At 39.5% G+C, this 12,546-nt stretch overlaps 1 protein-coding gene across 1 annotated transcript in view; it reads left to right on the top strand.

Moving 5' to 3' along the window:
* Positions 1 to 12,546, top strand: part of DFFA (DNA fragmentation factor subunit alpha) — a 355,095-nt gene extending 342,549 nt beyond the window's left edge. The window contains exon 7 of the mRNA XM_075060335.1: positions 12,537 to 12,546. The gene's annotated coding sequence lies outside the window, so the exon portion shown is untranslated. The remainder of the gene's footprint in view (positions 1 to 12,536) is intronic.

Here is a 12,546-nt window from a genome sequence, read left to right as displayed (position 1 = left end):
GACAGGAAGCATTGTGTATATTGTACATGTGCTCCAAACATACTGATTTGGGCAGGAGTGATGCCGAGATCATTACTTGGAAGCAGACTTTGTCACCCTTTGAGACCAGAAAAGTGTTAATGGTTTTTGTCCATTGTTAAACAGCCACTTTCCACAGAGTGCATTTGTTAGCATTTGAGACACACACTAAAAGGTATATAGTATTGCTAATCACAACAGGAAATTGATCACTCGTCTAGTGGTTATCCAATTCTAATAACTAGCTGTCACCTTGAGAAATAACAATTATAGGTAAATAGGCCAGTTATCTCCTCTAAAAGAGGTGTTGTACCTTACACTTTTACTGAGAAAGCTCTTTATGTTTATGTTCTAGAACAGGGGTTCTCAAACTTAATTGCACCGTAACCCCCTTCTGAATACAAAAAGTACGACATGACTCCAGGAGGGGGGAATCAAAGCTTGAGCCCACCCGAGTCCTGCCAGCTCAGGCAGAAGTGGGGGAGGGCAAAGCCCAAGCCCCAGAGTGTGGGAGCCAAAAATAAGGGTTTCAGCCCCAGGTGGGGGGCCTGTAAACTGAGCCCTGCCACCCAGGGCTGAAACCCTCTGGACTTTGGCCTCGGACAGTGAGGCTTGGTCTTTGGCCCCAACTGGTACAGCCCCAGGCCCCAGCAAGTCTAACACCAGCCCTGGCGACCCCATTAAAAAGGGGTTGCAACCCTCTTTAGGATCCCAACCCACAGTTTGAGAACCCTTGTTCTAGAGTTACCATTGTTACACATCAGCATAAATTGCAGGGCAGCACAGGTCATATTTTTCCATTAGAAATATCTTCAATATGCTGAGCATCTGCAGAAAGGTGCTTTGGTGACTAGCACCATAGAAATACATGTAAGTAAAAGGGTGCTTCAGTAAGTGATGTAGAGGAGATAAGTATTTCCAATCCATGTTAATTATACTGTCTCTAGTTAAATATAACAATAGTATGCACTCAAAATGTGGAGAAGAAAGTTTGCTCACCGTCTAAAAGCAGTTTAAGACCCCAAAATTTTAACAACTATATTTGGAGTTTTAGTCTCATTCTTGCAAATATATTTACAACTATGAATTCTTGCTGCTTTAATTGCCTACTGGAACTTATTGGATTTCTGCTTGTTCTGTTTTTTAGATTGTTCTGTAAGGGTTTGTCATTTAAACACTTTTGGTTTTAGTGTAATTTCTGTTTAGATTTTGTTTTCATTTTAATATAAACTGAAATGCCATTTCAGCCACCCGTAAGACTGAGTCAGAACAATATGTAATCCTTTTAAAATCTAAATACAAAAGTGAATTATTGTGAATAATGTCTGTCTGGCCTGAAATCTAGATATGAACATACAAAGTAATACTAGACTAGTTCTCCACTAGTGCAGCCTTGAGTGCTGACGTTTTCTTCCTAGTTGACCTTCTGGCCAGTAAAGAACAAATCACCTACACTTAGGCCATTCATACATATCTATATCAAGTCCTGTAGTATACTTTGATACATATATATGGTAGGCTTTTGATTAAGCTCATTGTGAAAAAATTTACATTTTACTTCTTAATTAATAAGTGTGTAGAGTGGCCTAGCAGATTGTCAATTTGTCCGTTGCCAACAGTGGGCCAATTCTTTATCGCTAGATCTACTACGTGGAGTTAAAGTATTGACACCATGTGAATGTTGGTTGCTATTGCCTAGTGCTCTGGCTTCTGTGTAATAAATAGCAGCCTCGTGCATATAGACTGGATTTTTCTGAAGAAGAGGTTCATAAGTCTTTAGACATAAGAGCCTGGGTTGTTTTTTGTTTTTTTTTACTGGTTTGAGTCTAGCACTTACTAGCTCTTGTAAAGCCTCAAGTGAAAGATCCTCTCCTTGGAAATGTGAGAGAGTCATCTTTGTCACTGAACTAAATCCATTATGAGTTATGTGACCACAGTTGTCGGTTTTGATCTCCATATGAAAATTCTTCCTTTAGCCCCTGAATCAGTTTCTGAAATATGTTCCCTAAGATGACTGCCAAATGATTAGTACCCCAAATACATGAATGGATACATTACAGTTGCCAGAAGGGCATCAAAAAGAACTTGAAGTAGGTGTCCTCTTTTGGAACTTAAAAATAAAGTTATGAAAAAAAATTTCCCATTAAATCCAACTTTTAAAGATGGAGATCTTTGAGATCCTGAAAAGCCAGCTCAGGGTTCTTTGATGGAGTGCACAACAACATGTGGAGTAACTTTGTGGTCTGCAGTTTGAAACCTTTTTTTTCTCAAAGAGCAGTGGGAAATTATGGGAGTTGAAGTGGTTCACACAAGGAGGTTTAGTTTCATCATTTTGTCAACTTTTTTGAAGAATTAAACAATCAGAAAACTGAATTTCAAGAGTTTACAAGAGTAAGGTAACTATGGGCTTCAATATGTTAAGTCCGGTCCCTTGAGAAATTAAGAGAAAGGGGCACCTTAACTGGTTACAACTAAAGTTCTGGGTTACGTCTGTTTTTTTTGTACATTCTGTATAGTTTCTGCTAGGTATCTGTCTTCCTATCCTACATCTTTTTACTGTTCCATATAAACCATGAGTCATCTAATGTTCTTGCAAGAAGTTCTGTCATTTGGCAGAGATGAAGGTTCTTTCCAACTTCTAACAAAAAAAGTAGTAAACTATCATGAGAAATGAGTCCTAGCAACATATTATTTTTTGCATCTTTCATAGAATCACAGAACTGTAGGGCTGGAAGGGGCCTTCAGAATGTGTCACGCTTGGGCCCCCCCATGCTGTGGCAGGGCCAAGTAAATCTAGACCATCCCTGACCAATCCATTTTTAAAAATCTCTAATGATGGAGATTCCTCCATCTCCCTTGGAGGTCTGTTCCAGAGCTTAGCTACCCATATAGTTAGTTTTTTTTTCTTAATATGTAACCTAAATCTACTGTGCTGCAGATTATTCCCCTTACTACTTGTCCTACATGGACATGGAGAGCAATTGATGACTGTCCTCTTTATAACAGCCCTTAACATATTTGAAGACTGAGCAGGGATCTGATATGTCATCTTTTCTCAAGATTAAACATGCCCAGTGTTTTTAACCTTTCCTCCCAGGTCAGGCTTTCTAAATCTTTTATCATTTTTGTTGCTGTCCTCTGGCCTCTCTCCAATTTGTCCATGTTTCCTAAAGTATGGCTCCCAGAATTGGACATAGTACTCCAGCTGACCCCTCACTACTGCTGAGTAGAGCAGGGCAATCAGCTTGTGTCTTACATATGACAATCCTGTTAATATACTCCAGAATATTCTAAGGTACTAGTTTTATAGACTTCTCATTTCCAAATTAGTATGTCTTGCTTTGTTTCATTTTGAGTTAATACGATGATAAAATCTGTTAACTTGAGCATTAGTTGAAAAATGTAAATCTACTTTAATGCCTGTACAAAATACTTTTACTTAAAGGCATGTGTTCTGGGAGTGAATTGAAGTGCCTAATGCTTTTTGTTATTTTCAACATACCTTTAGAGATCCTACCGAGACTTGGCTAGTGTGTAGTAAAAAATAATTTGCTTTCTTACAGTGCATAAATGTTTATATAAATATATTGACAGGAAAGTGTATATAATCCTAAATACAGGTAAAAGCATAATATTTTTGTAACCATTGTCTTCCCTTCCATCCTATTGTTTGCTGTCACTTGCGTCATTTTTTCTAAAATTGTATTGCTTGTAAATTTTTCAAGGAGGGTACTATGTCTTTGAAAATAAGCTTTTGCTAAAGGATTTTTTTCCCTAGTTTTAACAAACATTTTAAATTAGGGACATGTTATCAAACTTGCAGAGAGATTTGAATATTATTTCAGATACATAATGTAACTTAAAGGCACAGCAAGGCTGAGTACTTTTTCTGGAATTAAAAATTGCCTTTTTTTAAAAAAGAAATTAACTAAAAATATATGCTGTTTTGTTTACCTTTATGAGGAATACCAGATGCTTTACTTCATACGTTGCTAGTGTGATTTTGTAAAAATCTAATTCAAAACATGGTTTTTGTATGCCTAAATCTCAGGAGATGATAAACAGTTGTGTAAGAATAATGGTTAAGTAGCTAGAATAGCTTCTCAATGTTCATGTTAGACCTGACGTTCAGAAGAACATATTCACCTGGGTTGTTCTTGCAACTTGCTTCATTAATATTTTCAAAGTGCTTTGAGATCTTCTTGTGAAAGGAGCTTTAGAAATGTAACATATATAACGAGGAAAGGAAGTTTTCCCAGTTTGGTTTTATAATTCTCATGTTTGGGTGGCTGCAGTTGTGGGTTGGTTTGTTTGTTTTTTTTCCTCCAGAGGGAGGACTGTAACTGCTTTTTTCTGAATTGGACAGGACACTCAGGGACCTCTGAATCTACATTTAGAGTTCTACGTGAAGTGTAACTAAAATCTAACACCAGGAGTCCTCAGACTCCAAGACATACGTGAAGATAGCTCTGTGCCCAGAAAATGAGATGGAAAAAAGGCATTCAGGAGTTGAGCGTTTACTGTTCACTTATAAATAGATAGCTGTTATGGGTTCTGGATTGTTGTATCCTTCTGGAAATGGAAATTAATGTACCCTCCAGCTGCCTGTGGCTGAAGGTCAGATTGAATTAGAAGAAAATTTTGTAGCAGGATTTGTCGATTCTAATTCCTGACTTCAGGTTTCAGAGCTTCAGCTGTTAACTGGAAAATCTCATTGTAAATCAACAAAGCTTTAAAGGTGCAGCGTCCCTCACACTTATGGCTTGACCAGTGTGACTGTGATGTCACCAAATGAAATGCTTTGTGGTATAGTTGCTGAGGCCAGTGGCTTAACCTTGGATAACATCACAGAGTTAAAGGGACTTCTTGTTGGTTGTTAATTTATATTTACATAGTTCATGTGAAACCTGTGGAAGCTAGGTTTATTCAAGATACCTGGTCATTTGAACTTTTATTGTCCTCTCTCTTTAATTTAGGTCTTTAGATTGAAATGTCTTCATATAGATCCAGAAAGAATCAAAGAGGAAAAATATTTTTTGTAACTGAACCAGCTCCCATTGAGTTTTCATTTGTTGGAAACATGCAACCTTCTAAAGGACATTGTCAGTCTGCAATTTAAGAGATTCCCATATGACTGACATTAATACTTCACGTTATTAAAACTGAACTGATAAAACTTATTTTAGTCCATTATTTATGTGAGCAGATTACTCCTTGCCTTTTGGTCAGCCTGCTCTATGCTAATAGTGAAATAGAACAGACTTTTATTCTTATGCATAAGTACAATGTTGGTGTTCGGATATACAACATTGCCGAGGAATACTTCTCTGAATGAAAGGAAAAAACAAAAACAAAAAACCTTAGACTTGGGAGGGATAGGTCAGTGGTTTGAGCATGGGCCTGCTAAACCCAGGGTTGTGAGCTCAGTCGTTGAGGGGGCCATTTAGGGATCTGGAGGGGAGGGAAGGGAAAAAAAGCCAAAACCTGTCAGGGACAGTACTTGGTCCGGCTAGTGAAGACAAGAGACTGGACTCAGTGACCTTTCAAGGTCCCTTCCAGTTCTATGAAATATCTCCATATATTTATTTTATTTTATTTCTATTAAGATTTGGATTAAAAACAAATATGCTTTTCAATCTAAAATGTTGTGGGTTTTAGTTGGGTGTCACATTCATGCAGAACCTAGAAGTGAACTGGAGGATTATAGTTTCAATTCTTTTTTTGGATACAAACTAGCTGCTTATTAATGTACCTGTTTGTGACACAGATCTGTAGTGTTACTGAAGACAGAACCAGAATGCTCTTGATGTTCTATATCATGAACCCTGCTTGTGATATTACCCAGTGGAGAAGCACCCTCCAAGGTTTGTGATGAGAAGGACTTCCCTACCCCACTCTGAATTTTGAGGTAGAATGGGCAGAGTTGTCAGAAGCATGATGCGAAGGGAAAGCTTTCAGTAACTGTTGTGATTTGTTCTTTAATTTGAGGCAAGACCACTCTCAATGGCAAGATTCACTTTACCTATGGGGTTGTTCTTGTACGTTTAGAGAGAAAAAATATTTTAATAAACTAAGTTTGTGTCTGGGCAGCCTCATTCTTCCCTTCTCCCACAACAACTCAGGATCAAAGACTTGCTTCTGAGTAGCACAGGGGCTTCAAGAGTTACACTGCAATTGACTGCCTTCCCTCTCCACCCAGTGCAGCACCAGCAACAAAGGAGAGTTAATGCTGCTTGCCGCCGTATACTGTCCTTCCAAGTAGGAGCATGCTATGGAGAACATTTGCTCCCTGGCCTGTTGCTCCTATTCTAGCCCCCCAAACTAGTATGGCATAACTCTCATGGAGCTCCAACAGAAAAGGTTCTATGGGGTTGCTAGGAAGGGGAGCATGTTGTGGAGGCAGCATTTGCGCCTTCCTGTGGTTGCAACTAGGTTTTTGGCCTCTGTTCCATTTGAAAGTGAACAGGCGACTGTAATGTTTAATTTCTTCCCTCTACTACCAGAATAGGGTCTCTTATTTTTATTAGCTGCTTCTACACTAGCAAATTCTGAAAATTTTGTGTTTTCGCTATTGTAGCTCTGCTGGTAATAGCAATCATGGGATCACTAGTGTAGATAGTAAAAAAATTCCAGTTTACATTAGCATCTCAGTGATACTGCTTAATAAGGATAATAACTTTTTACTGTTCAGGTGTACTGTCTGTAGCCAAGACTTCAGTTGGGTCCTGCCCACTCCCACCTCAAATTTACAGGCTGCTGGAAGGGGTCCAGTAGCTTTACTCTGTCACTTTCTTCCTCTCTTCAGGTGGTTGAAGATGGCACTGTTTTCTTTCTCTTGGGAGAGAGACAGCACATGCACCTAGGTTTGATATGGAGACAGCGGGAATCAGAACTTGGATGACAGGCCTCCTCTGCTCTGCCCAGTGCACATGTTGGGCCTTGCAGGACAGAAAGTATTCCTGTGATCTTCCCTCTACCTCATGTACTCACTATGTACTTCAGCCAGAATGAGGAATGTAGTACTGAAGTGCAGGGCAGTTTTGCATTTGTCCACTGGACAACTTTATTTGCCATTTGGGAGAGGGTGAGAATATTTTCAAACCTGAAGCTGTTCCTTTGGCAAAGCTGTGCAGGCAGCCTTAGATGTAGCCTACAGATCTTCCTCATTTATTATTCTGTTTTCTGCATCATATTAAAAATAAATGAGAAGTAACTGTCACTCCCTGTGAATGCCAAACAAGCCTTATGCTGTCCAGAAGAAATTAGATATGCAGCTTTGTGAAAGTGTTGATTCTGTTTCAGGCTAAAATTGCTATTGAAATAATCGGATTTAATTCCCTTCTTGTAAGAGGTGCTGGCTGATGGCATTGGAGAATGAAAACCTTTGTTTAGCCACAGAATAGATACAACGTGGGCATTGGAACTGAACGTTGTTCTGTTTGTCTTGCGAGTCTCTCTCACCCTGACCTAGAGTGAACACCTCCAGGTGTGACAAGGTAGTTCATTCTTGATGGCCCATCCAGTTCTTGGCACCTCAGCTGTGACTGCTGCTGAGGGTTTCAGTGGTGGTCATTTCTGGGATATGGACGCTTGATCACTAGGAACTGGGTTTAGACTCCAATCTAACTTCATGTAGGCCAGCAAACATGTCAGGTCATAGCTGTGATTTCAAGTAACTCTATCTGGATTCAGTTCTAACCTAGACCTGAAAGGCTCTATCTAGGCTTGGAAGGTTACAATTTTTATCTTTGTGAAATTAACTGAAAAAGGCAATATTCAATTATCTTGTATATTTTTATATTATTTCACTAGACAGAAGAAATATTTCATGTTGAAGATATAATTTTAATAAAAAGTAGTCCAAAAACAAAAACAGTAACTGATTCAGAAGTGTACAGAAAACAATCCCTTATTAGCTTTTCCACTCCCCAAATAGATGTTTTCTTCTTTTTTCTTTGCTTTTGGGGTAGAAGGGAATATGGGCAATTACCCCCACTAATTAGATTTTAATCCTTGCAAATCTGTCTTTATCCCACTCAGTCCTTTGAGCTGCCTAGTACCCAGTTAAGTTTTATTAGACACCAGGACTCCTGTGGTACAATATATGACATAGTCCATGTTTATCTGTCTGCATGTCTTCGTAAGAGATGATAGAAACTGTGCTTAAAATATTAGCTTTACAGAGTGCTGTTTCTGATGTGTAGTATGAAAACATCTGGCAAAAATAAGAAAAGCAAACTAAGCTACTATGTTTAACCAATAAATATTAGGGTCCAAAAGTGAAGTGACCAAAGTTTAATTATAATTAGTCGGGTGTGTGGAATTATTGTTGGTGTTTGTTTTTTCTTTCTGATGCTAATAAAGTATCAGCGCTGGTATTAAACTCCCAAGATGCTGCAACGTGGTGCGTAATATCTCCTGATTTCAATTTGCAGTTTTTTCGATGTTGTCACAATTCAGTGATATTGCTAATGTTTTTCTGATGTAAAATGTGTTTCCCCTTTCAACCAGTGTGATTTTGTTGTTCTGCTGAAAACCTCATTTGATCTAGCTTTATTTACTGAGAAGTATTGTGATCCACCTTGGTAGGGTGTGAGGGAGACAATTGGTACTATTGCCAGTTCTGCTGTGACCTCAGGTGCATCATTTTGCTGTGCTTTTGTTTTACTAACTGTAAAACAAAATGCTTACCTGTGTGAAACACTCTGAGATTTATGGGGGTAAAGCACTTTATGAAAGTGGCATTAGCTGGTAGAGAACTGTTCTCTGGAGAGAGGAGTAAAGGAATGAATTCTAGATGCCTAGAAAATGTTGGCATGGGAAGAGTTTCCATTCTGTCATATGGTCCTGCTAACCAACCTGAACTCTGCCTTGTGGAATCTGTCAGACATGAAGTTTAGAATCAAAGGCCCGGCATAACCTTAAATGTTAAGTCTTTCTTGGAAACTTATGAGTAAGCTTGGGAGTAGAGGAATTCTGTGTGTAAACCAGAAAAATGGCTGTATTCTCTTCCACAGTCTATTGGCAATGAAATTCAATGCATTTGGTTACTCTTATCCACACCTGCAGTAGCATATAGTAAGAATGAGGCTTTAGAAGCTTGCCTTAAAAGGGATGCTGACTGGAAAGAGAAGCTCTGAACAGCTGTTTTCAGTACCTGTGAAATTGCAGAGATGCTTCTGTGGAGGGGTATGAACCTAGATGAACCCCCACAGTATTTAGTCTGTTAACTGAAGGAGTTGTCATGTGTTTATAGACCTATCCATAGGGTCACGTAATTAGAATAGACTTGCAGCAGAATGCACAGCCTTCTGACCTTTCCCAATCTGTACATGTCTGCTGACCCACAAAAAAGTAAAATAGCATAGTTCTGAGCTAGTATTCTTAATTGAACCAGATAATTACCCAACCTCAAGAATGCTCCTGGGATGGATCATTGTGGATCATCAGATGGATCTACTGGAACATTTAAAATGATGAGGAAAGCTACGTGCTCTGATGGTAGCTCAGCTGTTCCTCAGCTGTTTAGCTAAGCCTGCTCTCTCGTATTTTGGACCTCAGTTGTTATCTTCCCTCCCACCCCAAAAATATCCTGTTGCAGAATATTTTTAGATCATATTCGTAAGGTCCATTAAAGATGATCACTCAAGATTCTTACACTAAAAAAATGTGAGTGGCAGCATTGTCCAGTGGCTGGAGCAGGAACTTAGAGTACCTGGGTTCTATTTATGGCTCTACCATGAGTTGCTGTGTGATCTTGGACTAGTTAGTGGACCTCTTGGGACTTAGTGCCTCCACCTCACCTCTTAAAGGACAGTGAAATCTCAGTTTATCTATTCCAGTCACCCTGTGCCCTTTGCAGCAGAAGTACTGATTATTTACAGAGCAATTACCCCAACCTTTCTAGCTCCGCAGTTCTCAAACTATGGGTCGGGACCCCATTTTAATGGGGTCATTAGGGCTGGCATTAGACTTACTGGGGACTGAAGCCTGAATCCCACTGCTTGGGGCCAAAGCCAAAGCCTGAGTCCCGCCACCTGGGACCGAAGCTCAAGGGCTTCAGCCCCGGGTGGCAGGGCTCAGGCTTCAGCTTCAATCCTGGATGGAAGCTGTAGGCCCCCCCTGCCTGGGGATAAAGCCCTTAGGCTTCAACTTTGGGCTCCCCCTGCCCGCGGTGGTGGGGCTCAGGCGAGCTCAGCCTTTTGTTCTCCCTCCTGGGATCATGTAGTAATTTTTGTTGTCGGAAGGTGGTCTTGGTGCAATGAAGTTTGAGAACCCCAGTGGGGAGTGGCAAAGTGAAACTAACCAGAATTGCATCACTTGCACAGTGTTGCTGCTTCTGAGGTGTAAACTTAGTACACTTGTTCTGAAACCTGGTCTCCATGGTTAAACTTTTCTGACCAGCTGCGCTGTAATTTTTACCCAGACCAAATTTCAATCTGCAGTTGAGTTCAGGGGATTTGTAATTTGTGAGATGGTAACTACAAGGCCTGGCCAGGAAAATGTTATATCTTTTCTGAGTTACTTGATAATGGATTGTTTGATAAATGGGGCGCTTTTATGCATAGATAGATTGCCCTTATTTAAAGCTTTTTGGAAGGGTCCGGCATTTTAATGGTAAGAGTGAGTGCTATTGTTGGGTGTTAATAGAAATTAGTGCACTTCAGAAGTGGTTAGTTCCTGTGCTTTAATGAAGGAAGGAGTTCCCATAGTTCCATGTGTACGTAATGATGGAGGTTGGGATGCCTTTGAAGTCTATAAAAATGAAAAGAGCAATTAGTTACTGTAAATGGTTCTGTTGGGTCAGTGCTGTACGTGATCGTCATTGGGCTGTATTGCATTTTAGGGGAGGTGTAAGAAAAGTGGAAACTAATTAGTGAAGGAGGAAGGTAAGGCTTAAATAGTCCTTTCATAACCGACACTTTTTCTGTTCTGGAGAGGTGCAGTGAATGGCTTTTAAAGCCGTTGGTATAGCTCCTCCATTCCCAGCTCTTCCTAGTAGGAGCCATTGTAGAGTGCTGTGAGTGAAGCTTGCAGTTGTTTCAGCCCTGGTCTCTCTTGGACAAAGTTAGTGTAATGGTTCAGGAGATCTCAGGCATTCCAGGCTTGGCCCTCTCCCAGCATGGAATAGTACAAGGCACTGACTGGGAGAAACTCTGAGCTACTCCAATTTTGTCTTCACCTCTTGATTGAAAATAAGAAGTGTGTATCTCTACACTTAACCAAGAACCCTGGTCTCCATGCTGGAGGTTTCATTTAAGTGGGTAGTGCAGGTGTTTACAAATTGGCTCTTTTAATCAGAGAGTTTTCATTAAAACCTGGCCCTTTGTACGGTAATGATGATTGACATGATTCAAGTTGTGGTGCTGTCCTGAGCAGAAGCTACTCAGGCTGTTGTGCCATATTATGTGAAAGGTTTGATGACCGGTAATCTCACTTGAGCTAGCCCTGATGTGTTTGAACTCTGGTGACTAGTGATTGTCGGTTACGGAACCTACTCAACCTCTAGTTCCTAATGATAATTATAAAATTGGTTTAGAAATACCCACATCTTAATCAGTCAAAGAATGTAATCAATATGTGACTAACCAATGTTTAAAATTTCTTTTTGAAACATTAATTACGGTGCAAAAGAAGCAGGGGTTTTTAATTAATCATTTAAGCGCTATATTCAGATGCCATATGCATAATTGAAAACATAAATTTTGGCCATAAGCATTATATTTTTCTACCCCACCCTGAATGTTTAAGTGATGAATCATGCTTGGTTTTTACCCAGAGAAGGTTACACCTGGTTATTCTGCTGCACTTTTACTTGCTTGTCCAAAGAGACAAGTCTTGTGTTTGAAACCTTCCCCAACTCCCAAAAAAAGCAAGACTTGAGTGTATTCTGATCACCAGTGATGTGGAATTCCACCAGGAATGTAGTTAGTAATTCATTTTTATCTTTAATCGCTTACTGAAATAATACATAAGGAGTATTATACAGATTTCTGCTTCACATAGCTTGTCTTCAGTTTTACGAATGTTATCTAGATGTAATGGTATGAGACTGATTGAAAAAAATGATAATTGTCTTGCTGTTTTTCAGTTTATATATTTCTCTTTAATATTTTATCTTCACAGGGCACTTTCGTTCCCCTTTTTTTCCAGTTGTGATCATTAATCAGGACTGAGCACTTGGGTTATCTAATCTTTTTTTTTTTTTTTAAAGAAGCAGGTAAGTTGTATTTGTATGTAATATCTTTAGATTTTTAAAACGGGAACCTGGGATTGTGGGGGAGGGGGAATTACATCATGTTGAACCCTATTGACTCCCACATGGTTCATCGGCAAGTTTGGGATCTTTAGATCCACAGCATAGTCCTCTGCCTGTCTGTCACTTTAGCTAACAGAATAACTGGTGGTAGTAAAAGGCTATTATTAACTGTGGACCAGCCACTAGAATAAGATGAGACACAGTTGGCTAGTTGAAGTCACAACTTTTTTATTAGAAAACAAAGGAATCCTGACTTGAGAAACATGGGT

Source organism: Chelonoidis abingdonii, chromosome 23, assembly GCF_003597395.2.
Source record: "Chelonoidis abingdonii isolate Lonesome George chromosome 23, CheloAbing_2.0, whole genome shotgun sequence".
Classification (NCBI taxonomy): Eukaryota; Metazoa; Chordata; order Testudines; family Testudinidae; genus Chelonoidis; species Chelonoidis abingdonii.
This window is presented reverse-complemented; position numbering and strand designations above follow the sequence as displayed.